This window comes from Ammospiza caudacuta, chromosome 1, assembly GCF_027887145.1.
Source record: "Ammospiza caudacuta isolate bAmmCau1 chromosome 1, bAmmCau1.pri, whole genome shotgun sequence".
NCBI classification, from domain to species: Eukaryota; Metazoa; Chordata; class Aves; order Passeriformes; family Passerellidae; genus Ammospiza; species Ammospiza caudacuta.
In genome coordinates, this window is record NC_080593.1 from 134,383,565 (window position 1) to 134,397,426 (window position 13,862).

At 38.0% G+C, this 13,862-nt stretch overlaps 1 protein-coding gene across 2 annotated transcripts in view; it reads left to right on the forward strand.

Moving 5' to 3' along the window:
- TRIQK (triple QxxK/R motif containing) overlaps window positions 1–13,862 on the forward strand; it is a 58,031-nt gene that overhangs the window by 22,719 nt on the left and 21,450 nt on the right. The window lies entirely within an intron of this gene.

A 13,862-nucleotide genomic window follows, 5' to 3' on the forward strand; every position in this document is an offset into this window, starting at 1 on the left:
ATTGGCTACTCAGAAAGTCTTCTCCTACTGTTTATTTATATTGGAAAAAAAAGAAAACCAGAAATAGCAGTTCTGGTGTACCTTTTTTTTTTTTGCATATGGAACATTACATTTGCTGTCTTGAATTTTTCTAATAAAAATCTATTACTAAGCACATAATAAAGAAAAGTAGGGAAAAAACCCATTCCTTTTGCTATTATGTGTGACTGTTGGCAAGTTTTGGAATTTGAATTGTATACTTCACAGCAATAGGCCACTGATACCATGTGTAGTTCCTTTTTCTTGGGAGGAGATTTTATGAAGAATGAAATAGGTGTCAAAAAAAAAAAACTATATCCTTTGGTCAGTTAGTGCTGTTTTGATTTTAATTTTATGCCAGTGGAATCACTTTCTGGAAACTGAAGCAGGAGAAGCTGAGGAAAACACTGCTGTGAAGCAAAGCCTAGTCTGGCTATACTAATTTAATCCACATTTTGTGATGATTGGGATGTTTTTAAATATGTTCTGTGAAGGCTGATGACGAATTTTAAGCACATGCAGCTTGTGATCACATATTTTGTAAGTCCAAAGCTGCAGAGCTGTGTTTTATTGCCTTGGCTGAGAGCATAGAAGGTGATGGCAGATCTGGATATGTACTTACATATGTGAGGATATTATTTAGTTTTCATTTGTTGGGCAGACATAGACTCAGTCTGAGCAGGAGTGGGAGGGGTGGCTGCAGATCCAGAGGACTGTGGAAATGTGTTCACACACCTTGAAGAGAAGCTAAGGAGAAGGGTTGTGTATCTAAACTCTTGGCTCCCATCCCTTCTCCACAGCAAAGTTTCTTTGAGCTTGTTTGATTATACTACTTCTACTATATGTTCAGACTACACTTGTTTAGTACTCATATACAGATGGAGGCTCATAGACTGCTCTTATTTTAATCTCATCAACAATATCACTGTTTCACTCAATGGAGTTGCTACAAATTGGTATAGGTGTAAATGAGAGTGAAATTTGACATGTTTCCAGTTGCTGAACTGGCTTTCAGCATGGTGTTACTTAAAGCATTTGCAATTCCTGTAAGGTGTGCGGTGTCTACAGGGCTGTTGCAATGTTATATATTTGTGTTTGTACTTACTCTCACCTTCATTCAATTCTTCAATGAATTCATTTCTGTAGTCAAAGTCAACCGAGAAAAAACTCTTATAATCCTTTACAAAATACATAACATTTTCACTATAGACACATGTAAGCATGTATATATTACATTCAGAGGCAGAGCAGTTTAACATTTTTAGAAATTCTTTCACCAGGCTTTGAAAATCTTAGCTCATGTGTGAAAGCTGGACTTCAAAGTACTCTCATCTCAGTGTGAATATGTAAATCTAATTTTAGGCACCCATTTCTAAAAAATCCCAGACATAATTTTTCGGTGTGTACAGTGTTCACATATGCACATTCTCTGTGTGTGGTGCATGTGCTTATATTTGTAGGTGCTATTGCATTAATATAAATGCAAGGAGAGTTGGGCAGTGAACTACAAATTGGATTTCCTCTCATTTCATCATAACAAAGCAGTGGAACAGGCATGAGAATGAACTGCTCAGCACAGATACATCTCTCAGGATGTGCTTAATAGATATTTAAGGTGAACATAATTCATAGTTGTAACTGCATTTCTTTAGCTACAATGCTATGAAAAGTGGCTCTGGGTTTTTTGGGTGCATTTAAGTTTTGTCCAGCCATTGTCCTACCATGGAAAGTGGTGGTCTCTGCTGCTCCTCCCTGTCTGGGCTAGCAGGAATGAAGGCAGCAGAGTCTGACAAGTTTTGCAGGGGCATTGGTCTAAGAAGAAAGACATAAAAGTCACCTTGGATCAAGTCAAGTGGTTTAACTGAAGGGATTTTTGTATTTCATGCTTCAGGATGTGACCACATGCATTACATAGTTCATCAGGTATTGCACCTATTTATGGCCTTGAAAGAATGTGTTAGATGTCCATGTTCAGGAAAAGCATGACCACAGAATAGTCATCTGGCTTTTGTAATGAATTGAATGTAATGAATCACATTAGCGATTGCTATCATGCAGTCCATTAATTGCGTGTTGTCATGGATTTCTGTAACTGGATTGCATTAAAAATATTTTTCTTTTCAGTGGAAGCTTTTGCTTGTATTGTGCCTTATTTTGGAAGAAAATTAGGAACGGGCTGCATTGTGCTTTTCAAGGTCTTGAACTATTTATGAGATTGTCTGCTCAGCTCTACATATTGCTTGCAGGCTTAAAGTGTTGGATAAGAAAAGAACTTAGAGGGCAGAAGGAGAATGGTCTTAGGAAGCTCAAACTGCTAGAATGAAAATAAGAAAAGGCATTTGCTTGATTTGAATTACAGTTACAGAAATCTCAAACATAATGTGACTAGCTTTTATTTGATGGTTAAGGCTGATTAAAATAAGCACTATTGAAAGTATTCACACATTCAAAGTTATTTTCAGATATTTCATTTGTGTAGTATGTTGAATCAGTACAGAAAAGCACCGTGAAGTGCACGAAGAGCTCTACAATAAGTGGAATGTGAGAAAACAAATAATTTCCCCTGATTGAGCACTCTGGTTTTGCTTAATAAATTTGCAGATAATCTAAAGCAAGTCACTAATCTGTTGCTTAATTTTTGAAATACTTTACTTGAAATCTAGTCCTTGTCATTATCTCAGTTACATAGATACCCTATTCACTATGGGACCAGCTGAGGGATTTTGCTCAGCTAAGCTACTGATACTGTTCTAGAATAACTCATAGAGTAAGCAATAGTATTTTCAAGAATTTTAACTGCCTGTTAAATAGGCAAAGTGAAAAAGCCTGGCTTTTCGTTCATTTATTTTCTGTGAATATCTTATCAGTATCAGCATATTTGCATTGGTGATGTAAGATTTGTACCAAAACTGATATTTTCAGTTGCAATATTTGGTTTTACATAACCTAAGTAACAATAATTTTAGAATACATAGGGAGTTTTTTTGTTAGAAATAATTTCTTGTGATATTTTAACCGAATACCTGTGGGCCATTCATAAGCATTGGTGTTTGGATGATCTAGGGTGTGATAGGTAAGAGGATGTGACACAGATTGTCAGTAAATCACTTGCTCAGGTTCAGCCTAGGTGATAGTCATGGGAAGTTGGTAACTGCCTGGCAGATGTTGGGTGGCATTTATGATGTGATGTTTGTGCATTCAGTTCCTAGTGGAGAAGTGTTGAAAAACATCATTATTTGTTGGCAGTCAAAACAGAGAGGAGCTGGATAATGAACTAGCATATGGAGTGAAACAGTGTCTCAGCAATAGACTAGTCCCTTCAGCTCAAGGTTACAGCATACTGGTAAGAGGCCCAGATTTAGTGAAGCTGTTTTGAGCAAGTCTGAGCTCACACTGTGCATTAAACTCTTCAGCTTTGGGCCTCTTGAGCACAATCCTTGACTTGATCTGTCTCTTATCAGCACTAATTAACCTGGCCATGATGCTGTGTACTGTGGCAATGCATCTCCTGCTTGCACCTTACTAGTTCACATTACAGGCAGAATGAGTCTGAGCTGTCAGTTTAGACCTGGCCTGAGGGATCTGCAGTCACTGTGAACTGAAGAGCAGGGAGAAGTTTTAAGTTAAAGTAGAATGTAAGCAGGGCCTTTTGCAAGCACTGAGTGGAGATGTGTAAGAATAATCTCTACAGGCTTCTGTTCTAACAGGTGAATGGTGAGAGTTTTGGGCTGATGATTCATTTCTGCGCTTGTAGGTTAAGCAAGAATTGTACTGCTTTCTGGCATAGAGATCGAATAACCTTAAACTCTTTTATCCCTAAAACCGAGGGGCTGCTTGCACTCTGCTTATAGAAAATTGCTCCAGGCAATTTTCAGTTCCTACTTAAGCCACGTGTAGGAATTACTTGGGAGAGAGTGACAGTGGACACGTGTCAGAGACTGTTGTAACAATTGGAGTGAGCGTACCCTTTAATTCCAGTTCCCGTTGTCTAAATATATTGGTGCACCTGCAACCTGATATTCAGAGGGTACAGTTCAACATTACAAAGTGACCTTTAACAATGCCTACCTCTCTCTCCTTGTTCCTGCCACCATGTCACAGTGTATAGTCTACCATCCTCTGGGATGGCAGAGCTGTTTGTATGCCATTTTGATCCAGCTTTAAGTAAAACATGTGCTGAGCAGTTTGTGAGGTTGAGTGAATTCCCTGATCTGCTTCATCATCTGGCTGCTTGCACCAGCTAATACACATCAAAGCCAGGACAGCACACTGCAGGAACTGGTGTGGCAAAACTCAGGCCAGCAAGTGCCATAAGCCAGTATTGCTGTTGAACACTTTGCAAAGCTGAGCCACATGTCAGCTGAGTTTAGGAAGAGTTGTTATTCCATATAACATGCAGATTGAACAGATTAGGAAGCGTAAGAAGGATTTGTGCCCTGTGTTAATTTCCCTCGCTTTCTCAGAATCAGTTTTGATCTCAATCCAGTGGCCTCTGTAGGTCAGATCAGGCCTACAGGCCATGTTACTTTATGAATAATAACTACAATAGGTTAAATCCACATATTTTTAGAGGTATTTTACACTGTCTTCAGTAAGCAATGATGTTGCCTTTCCTACATGTGGAAGGCATAACAAAACCTGAATGCAGTCCTGTTTTTGGCACAGCCTTTTCCAGAACATTCAGGCGTAGTGCAGTGGTGTTTTGCCTGCTAAGCAGTGGAAAGAAGTGGAGGGAAATGGCAACCCCCAACTAGTGGGGTTGTCTCTGAAGAAATACTTTTACAGAAAAGATCAGCTGCTCTCCTCTCTGTCTTTTCTGGAATAGATGAGGACTGTGCAAACTAGAATGCAGAGAGAGAAACATTGAATAAATTGCAAATCAAATAGAACTGAAGGTACAATCCTTAACATACTTCATAGTGTGAAGTGTCTCAGAAAATCCACCTGTTAAGTACAATACCAGATGGAAAAGATTGGTAAAGTTACAAGAAAGACTCATGTCTGTGATACACGAGGCTCTGTGTGTCTTGATAGGCAGCTTTGAAAACCACAGACCTTGTAGCATTTATATTCCATGGAAGAGCTTCTATCCAAATGATTTAATGGAAGAAAAAAATATAACTCATGTTCGTGTAGAGAAAATTATCAAATTCTAATGAGTAATCATCATGAAAAGACAAAGAAGGAAATGCTTTCATGTATTCCTCAGAGAGGGAAAATAAAACATTTTAGCTCTTACAAAAGCAGAAAAAATGTATCCCACAGAGGGTTGTCTTCCTCATCTTATTAGTGTCCCAGATGAAAAAAGAGAAATTAAAAGTATAGTTTAATGATAATTTTTTTTTTTTGCTTTATTCAGCTACCTTTCAGGTAATTTTTAGTCTGCAGAGAAACACTTCCTACAGTCAAGAGACCATGAGTAGGAAGGTTGGATTCTCTCGTGGTAGAAATTTGGGACAGGTATCACACTACTGAATTTAGCAGTTATTTCAGATGCTTATCCTTGTAACTGGGAGCAAAATCCAATCCATAAGTGTGAAGATAAAATGAATAACATTTTGGTGCTGGAAAAGCTAATTATGTTTCTTCACAATTTTTTGTTTATGGCCAAAGTGGTATCAACTGTGGATGTTGATGACCAGCAAGTTCACAACCAGTGATATCAATTCATTGGCTGGACATCTTAGTGGAAAGGTTCCCTTGCTCCTAGTGATTACTCATGATCTTGAAAAAAGTGTATTTCATCCTTGTATGTATTTAAAGTAATGATTAAAGATATTGAAGCCATTAAATAGGGTACTGGGGACTCTGAGTTTGAAGTATTGAGTACTGTTTTGCTCATCTGTGTTTAAGAAAGATGAATTGGAAGTGAAGAAATGCTGAAAGAACTACTAGGGAAGACCAAGAAGAGCCTTGTTTAGAAGAGCTGAACACAAATTAAGACAAATATGGTTCCTTTTGGAACTTCCAAAGTAAACACATGGGAAAGACACAGTCCATATATATCCAGTCCATAACTGTATAAATTGTTCATAAAGAAACATAACAGGAAACAGAAGGCAGTTTCTTACCAATAGGAGATTGAGTTTCTTGGGTAATGTCCTATTGGTAGACTAAAGAAAAAAATATAAGATAAAACAACCAAAAAACCCCCTGCCAAAAAACTCCCAAACTAAAAGTTCTAACTTGTTTTCCAACTGATCATCTTCTATGATCAGTTTTAAAGAAAACAGAATGATACATGTGCCTTCTCTAGCAAAGCACTGGATTTCAGTAGTTCACCACGTCCTTCCTAGTCATATGTTCCATATGGACAAAGTTTCACTGTGAAGTGGAGCAGCTTTCATAGATATTTATAGCAAGAGAATGCATTTGGAAGGATTACCATAACTTTCTAACTGAAGTTTTACTTGTGGAAAAATTAATACTGAATATTTTTACCAAAATCAAGATTTCAGGAGAGCTGACAACATAATCTTGAATTTCACTGGTTTTTCCTTTTCTTTTTTCTTTTTCCTTTGGAGAGAATATGAAATTCATGCTGAAAGGAGAGAGATAAGGGAGAAGGAACACATTTTAATCATAACACTAAACTTTGTTTTTTAGTGCCTGTGCTCTCAACACAGTGTGGTGAAGCTATCACGATATTTCCACAGCATCATTTTTTTCTGTTTGTTTTGGGGACTTTTTCATAAATTGTTGAGTGTATGTTTGGTGTTGCTGCACTTTTTGTTCTTTGTATTACAGAAGTGCAGTACCTAATAGTCTAGTGGTAAGTATAGTGTTCAGTTTATCAGAGGATCCCCAGTTGTACATCTTAGACAGGACTTTCCTGTGTTACCCATTGGTCCTAGCTGTTACAGCATGTCCCAGTGGCAGGATGTGACACGGGTATTTTGTCACAAAAAATCTCAGTAGGAAACTAAAAGGAGCTCCTAACCACATACTTCCAGCAATTAGCTCATCTCCAGTGAGTGACAGAAAAGAAAAACACATAGTGTATGTAGGTTGACAAGGAACCTAAGAACATATTTTATTTAGTAAGTAAAAAGGAAGATTTTCAAACAGTTTACAGCAGGCGCCAAAGGTGGTGGCATAAGGGCATGGTAATATGTTCTATCTCCACTGCATATATCACTGGCTGAGGTGCTTTCTTTAGGTGGAATTTTCTTTCTCCACCTGTTTGTTACACAGCATATGCAAAGCCAGCAATTTGCCAAGTATTATTTTAACTTAGTTTATCACAGTTTGAAAGAAATTCATGCAGGTGTGCAGCAGTTACTGGAATCTTCCCCACAGAATTGCTCATATCTTGGAAGTGTACAGAGGTGTGGGGGACATTGGAAGAGCTCTGTTCTCAGTAAATCTTGGAATAGGTTAATATATTGGCTAGACTGGGTTATAGCAGAGTAAACACCTGGAATGGAAAGTGAAGACACATGTATGTCTGGGGACTGTTGGTCACTAACATATCACACTGGTGTGTCAACTTGGACTGCCATTTGAGCAGTGTTTGAACTCAAATGTTGTAGTAATACTGTTTCAATAATTTAGTGTTGTCTGCTCTGCATTTGCAAAAACCCTTTGCTAAATTCTTAGAACTGACATAATGAGATTCAGTGGCTCTAGGAAAAGCATGTCTGTCACAAGGACCGTGTTGTTACTGAAAGTGACGTTGTGTCTCTTTTCTTCTGAAGAATGGAGCTGTTGAAAAACTGACCATAGGGAGGGGGTGTGGCTTTTTTGTTGTTGTTATGTGTTCTTGTATCTACCTATTTATCTATCTGCAAAATGAGACATTAACAGAAACGTTTCATTCCAAATGTGAGACAAACCTCTAGGTTGCAAAGAACTGGAAAATTACTTTGTAAAAGAAATATATTGACTATTTTTCACTCTGGATGTTATGTATAATGAAAGTGTCCTTTCTGGTGTGTTTAAAGAACAGACTCAGCCAGATTGAGGAATGTCAATAGAGGACCACTCAGAGAGTTTACAAATAAACTCTCATCTGCACAGATCACTGCCTGTCCTGTCTGCTGGGAGATGGGGGTTCCTCTGTGCTCATGGTTTGCATCAGGGCTCTCTCACAGGAGTTGAACTGAGACTGTCACTGGCCACCTAATGGTGCATGGCTGATATTCTGTGTCTTGTGTCACATGCTAGACCACATTAGGTGACTCTAGACAGAGGGACTTCATCAAGGGAATGCAGGGGGTGGCACATAGGACCTTTGTGATCAGAGCAGTGTCCACATACAGTTTGTGAAGAACCAAACATAGCTAAAAGTTAATTGTCTGTTTAATTCTGTTTAATTTTGTATGCTTTTAATTCCAGAAACTGAGACTGCTTTGTCCATAGGTTTATAAATATTTAACACACATTTTTAATGAATAAGAAATTGAATTTAAGGGTCAGTAGCAGATTCAGTTACTTTTTCAGGTACTTGTTTAATTATTTCTCATTATATTTGTAAATGTAATTTTAAAATCTTTAAAAATAAATTAATGTAGGCCATCAGATAATCATCTCCAATAGATAACATTCATGTGTGGTTTTTACTTCTATTATACCATTAGACTATGATCTCAAGAGTTTTTGATGAGTACCAAAGTCTTGCAAGGAAAAGAGATTTCCCAAGGTCATACAGTAGTTTTATGAAAGATTCAGGAATAGAAGACAGCTCCATGCTTTATCTGATCTAATCAAATAGTTTTCCAGACGGTAGAATTTTTTCCTAAACAGTCTTTCCATCTTTTGTTTGTTTCCTACAAGAGACATCATACTTAAAAGATCATCCTGTGGACTAAAGGTTTGGAAAACAGGATACTGGGAGCAACCCTTGATTCTTTGAATAGATTGCCCTAATACATGCCTTTCACCATTTAAATAATTTATAATATAGTGATGTTCAAAGTAAGGCTATTACTGAAACCAACTGATTTTATTCATTAAAATATCAACAGAGCAGTGATCCTGATGCAAATGGTAAAACAAAATCAAAAGGTTTCAGATAAAATCATTACCATCACTGTGATATCAGTTATTGAAAAAAATGAAACATATCGGTTACTTGACAAAATTGTATTTCCAAAGAGAAGGTTTGAAGTAAAGCCTAGGTATTCTTCACTGTGTATTTTAGACTGCAGTATTTGTGAAGGATTCCAGACATTCACCTGTCAGGCAGTAAGTCCAGTCCCAAAGTTAGGAGTAAGATGTCATTGTTTAACTATACACACGTGTAGTTCCTTTTCTGTGAGCCTTCAGAAAGGTAAAAGGATGGAGTTGAAGGTCTGAAAAATTAAATTTAAAAGTTAGCCAGGCTCCTCTGTCCTATTATCTTAACACCCATCTCATCACTGACAGAAATCTGGTTTGGCTCTTGAAGGTAAAATTTTGTCTCCTAATATGCCTTCAAGACATTATTACACCTTTAGTTCTCAGGTCCATAAACCATTATTCTAGGTGCTCATAAATATGCATTTCCTTTACACTTTTAAATAAGCTGCTATTGCTGTCATTCACTTTTAGTTAAGACCTGTCAGGTGGTGTTTCTGTTGAAGGAAAGAAGTTTAAATTATGGGTGAACTGAAGATATGTAGTTCTTAGGCATGCTAAAATTATGAGTGAGTTGTAGAGATTATTCCTCACAAGTAATTTTAGGATCCCAAGGGATAATGGTGATGTGTATAAGAGATGTTCCCTTCTTGCCTAATTCCATTAAAAGCTTCTGATTTCTGCATTGCTGGAGTGAGACTCCAAAAATCTGCTTTTCTATCTTGCATAATCACTTTCCCAGTATCCTGTGACATCCACCTCTGCTACGACTGTCAGTGCATTGGCTTCTGGAGTGACAGTGATATGTAGGTCTGACGAAGCGTCCTTTGCAATGTGCTTCATTGAAGTGAGAACTGCAAATGCTGGCAGCATTACTGGAAACCTTTTCCTTAAGCAGAATTAATAAATTACACCTTGTATTTTGGGATGGATTTGTTATATACAGCTGGTCCAGAATGATATGACTTACTAGTAAGAAATGAATCTGCATCTTGGCAGAGAGTATTCTATTTATTTTCAATTCTGAGAAAAGCATTATCCACTGGATAAGACACTGGATCAGAAGTTAAGGTATTCAGGATCACAGTTTTGCTATTCTTGTGGTGCCTGACTTCTTGCAGGTCTCCTTACTCAGATGTTTTCTTCCTTTCACTTTCCAAGCATGGTTGTGATTATTCATAGGATATCCCCCTCAGCTCTTGCAGGTCTTCTGCTTCTGGGTGAACCACATGAATCCTATCCCTTGTACTAAATCGAGAAATTTAGTCTGTTCCCCACAAGTTCTAGCTCCAGTCCAGGCTTTGTTTGGTTCAGACCTGGGAAGATTTTCTTTAGCAAGTTGTGACCAGTGGTGAATTAATGTAAACTTGGCAGTGAAGTCTCAGGTTAACGTTTAAAGGGATTTCTGCCCAACAAAGCAGGTGTTACAGAGAAGTGGCCCTGGCTTCTCCTGAGCTGTACTGTCTCTGGTGCTCTGTCTCTGGTTCATCATCTGACTTTGTTAATCTTTGTTTACTGCAAGGCTTTGTTTGCTTCTCATAGTCAGATACGTTCTTTAATACTGTTCAAATAGTGCCATCCTGTTGTGTGTGAGAACAGAAAACTGAAGCTGATAGAAACAGATGTGATGTGGTATTTGCAGTGAGTCCTCTTTATGTTTCATGTGGCCTCATCTGTTCCCTGAGTTGCTCAGGTTTTCCATACCACCTCCAAGACCTCTCTGTTCCTGTTGGGAAAAAGAAGCTGTGGGTGACAGATTGTGTCATTCCCTTCCTGGACGAGTTGTCACCATCCCTCCTTTAAGCAAAGCCCCACAGCAGAAAGGTTAGTGAGGTATTGTTGGGGGTATCTGTGCCTCCTTGGAGGGTGCTTGTGGAGAAGCATCAGACATGGGAGAAAGGATGACTTCAGGTTCCTGTGGTGCCACAGTCCCTCATGACACAGTCCCTGGGTCATGCCCCAGGGACTGGCCCTAGTCACCTAACAAGGTTGGACATGTCAGGTAGTGTGTTGTCAGCTACAGCAGAGAGACAGCCTCCTCTCCTGAAACACCAGTGACTCTTCAGCCAGAAGGTTTAACAGTGTTGCTACAGTACTTGGTGATGTGGTGCTTATTCAGTAACCATTTTTGGAATGACTTAGTAGTGTTGTCTGGCAGTAGCACAATACACACCAGAGTAATTAGGAAGAAGTTTAAAATTACTGTTAGTGAAGAAATTTTTCAGGCACTGGTTGATTTGGTCTTGCTTAATGCCAGAGATGTGGTCTGGAAGAATTTCTTGACAGTTCAATTAGGCTAGGGCTGCTGAACAGATTTTATTCAGTGAGGAATAAAGGAAGGCGACATCCTTTTGACCAGGATCCTTTTGATCCTGGTGCTAGAATCATATACATATAGAATCATATATATGTTGATTTTTTTCCTAAAAACATAACCCAGTGAGTATCTGACCTCCTTTATTGATTTAGTGATTTTAGTTGTTTCTGTTCTGTTCAAGGTCAAAAGACAGTAATTAATATAAGACAATGGTAGAAATTTCTGTCTCTGGAGTTGCAGAGATAAGAAGAGCAGAGAAGATATTTTGTGGAACATCTGTTACATAGATGTGCTTGATTGTGGGGCAACTGAATAGGATGACTTGGTTTTCAGTCTCTGTATTTTCCTTTTTTGTCTTTAAGTGCTGTCAATAGAGAACTGTGAGTAGTATTTTCCTACCTTCCTGCCTAAGCACAGGCCAGTGTTTATTGGAGCTAACCTCTGGTAATTATAAAGCCAACATCACAGTAACAAGCAGACAGATGGAACATATAATATTCATAAATTATTGATAGCAGCTTCCTCATCCTTCACAGTAAGCTCTTCAAAGTAGGGACAGTTTCTTGTAAGGATCCACAGTCCAACAGGGAGATCAGCAACAGCCAATGTGTTTTGTCAAATCAGTTCAGTTTTCTTCTCTGATAGAGTAGCAAACTTAGCATTGATGGGGAAGAGGAAGACGTGCCTTTTACCTTGACCTTGTCAATGTATTCTGGTAAAAAACTAGAGAAATATGAATATTAAGCTACTGCAAGATGGGTACCAAACTGATATGAAAGCTGTTCTCAGTAGTTACTAGTGGATCCAGAGTGGCCTGGACCCAGTATTTTAATTGGCGGTGGGACGATGATTTCAGTCTGCGAATTATACCAGTATGAGAGGTAAATTCAAACTAAATTTTAGAAATCAGGGAAATGTCTTGGAAAAATAAAATAAAATTTAACAGAAGAAGGGCAAGTTTCTTAACTGTGGCATAAATATTCAACCTACAAACTAAGGGTAAGAAATGCTTATGCAATAATCTTGGAGAAAGGCTTTATAACAGTGAGTAGAGTCACAGGCAGACTGTGACTCTACAGTGTGATTGAATGTGATTGAATGTGTAAGAAAAGATAAAAGATACCAAGAAGATCTGCTTCCACTTTTGAGGGGGCTATATCACATTTCCTCTGTTTGCAGACACCCATTAATAAAGTCATTGTAAGCCAAATTGCAGCTGGGTACAGCCTGAATCAGAGGCAGGAAGACTCATTGTATTCTGCGTGTCTCTCCTACCACACCTTATGCTGCCTTTTCCACACCTCTTATAATCAAAAAAACAATACAATAGTTGCTGGTCCCCAAAAATCATCTCATCAACTGTTTGATAAAAATGTGGCTTTTAATTGCATTGATAGTGAATACTTCACAGAATCATAGAGGGGTTTGTGTTGGAAGGGACCTTATCTTGTTCTGAACCCTGCCATGAGATGTATCTCATCTGCCATGGGCAGAGATACATCTCACCAGATGAGGTTACTCAGTGATCTATCCAACCTGACCTTAGACACTTCCAGGGATGGGGTATCCACAACTTCTCTGGGCAACTTTTTTCAGCCTCACCACCCTCACAACAGAGAATTTTTTTTTCTAATATCTAATCTAAACCTACTCTCTTTTAATTTTGGGGCCCTTCTCTCTTGACCTGTTACTATGTGCTCTTGTAAATAGTCTCTGCAGTAGTAGTTTTGGTTTGCTTTCTGCATTTTCAGAATTCATACTAAAATGTGGTTGCTTATATGCAAGTGTAACTGCAAGCAGTTGTTCCATAGCAAAGTTGTACAAATGTACTCAAAACAACATGTAGGAAGTAATGTATGTATATATTATGTAGGTGGAGAAGAAAGAAGCTAAATGCCCACCCAGTTTCAGTTGTTCTGTTTCAAATTAATTGTGTTCATTTATTTTTAAGAAAGGTGTTTAATGTTTTCATAGTTGTCTGTTTGAGTAGGAAATGCTAACAAGATTGTTGGAGAGGTTAACTGAAGAGCTGCATCCTGTGTGTGGAGGCTCCTTTTACTTGGAGCCAGTGCTGTTTAATGACTGTAGGTATGCACATGTTGGACTTAAGCACAGGATTGCAACAGATAGTTTAGCACTGAAAGGCATTAAAAAGGACTGCCTATCGAATAGTAGTAGTAAGCATCAATAATTTTAGTGTTGTTCCTCAGATCTTTCATTATAGTCTTAAAGTTAATTGAGTATATTCTGCAGGTATTGAAAACAAATTTCCTGAATAATTAGCTGATTCATTGTTTTTGTTTGTTGACTGTACATTATTAATAATTGGTTTCCTGAATTTATTTTCTTAAATATTTATATAGATTTTTAAAATATTCCTTAAGTATCAGAAAAGGTGCTAATTTATATATGTTCTTAATTACTTGTTACAATCAAAGTATGGCTAATAAAATTTTAAATGTAAACCAAT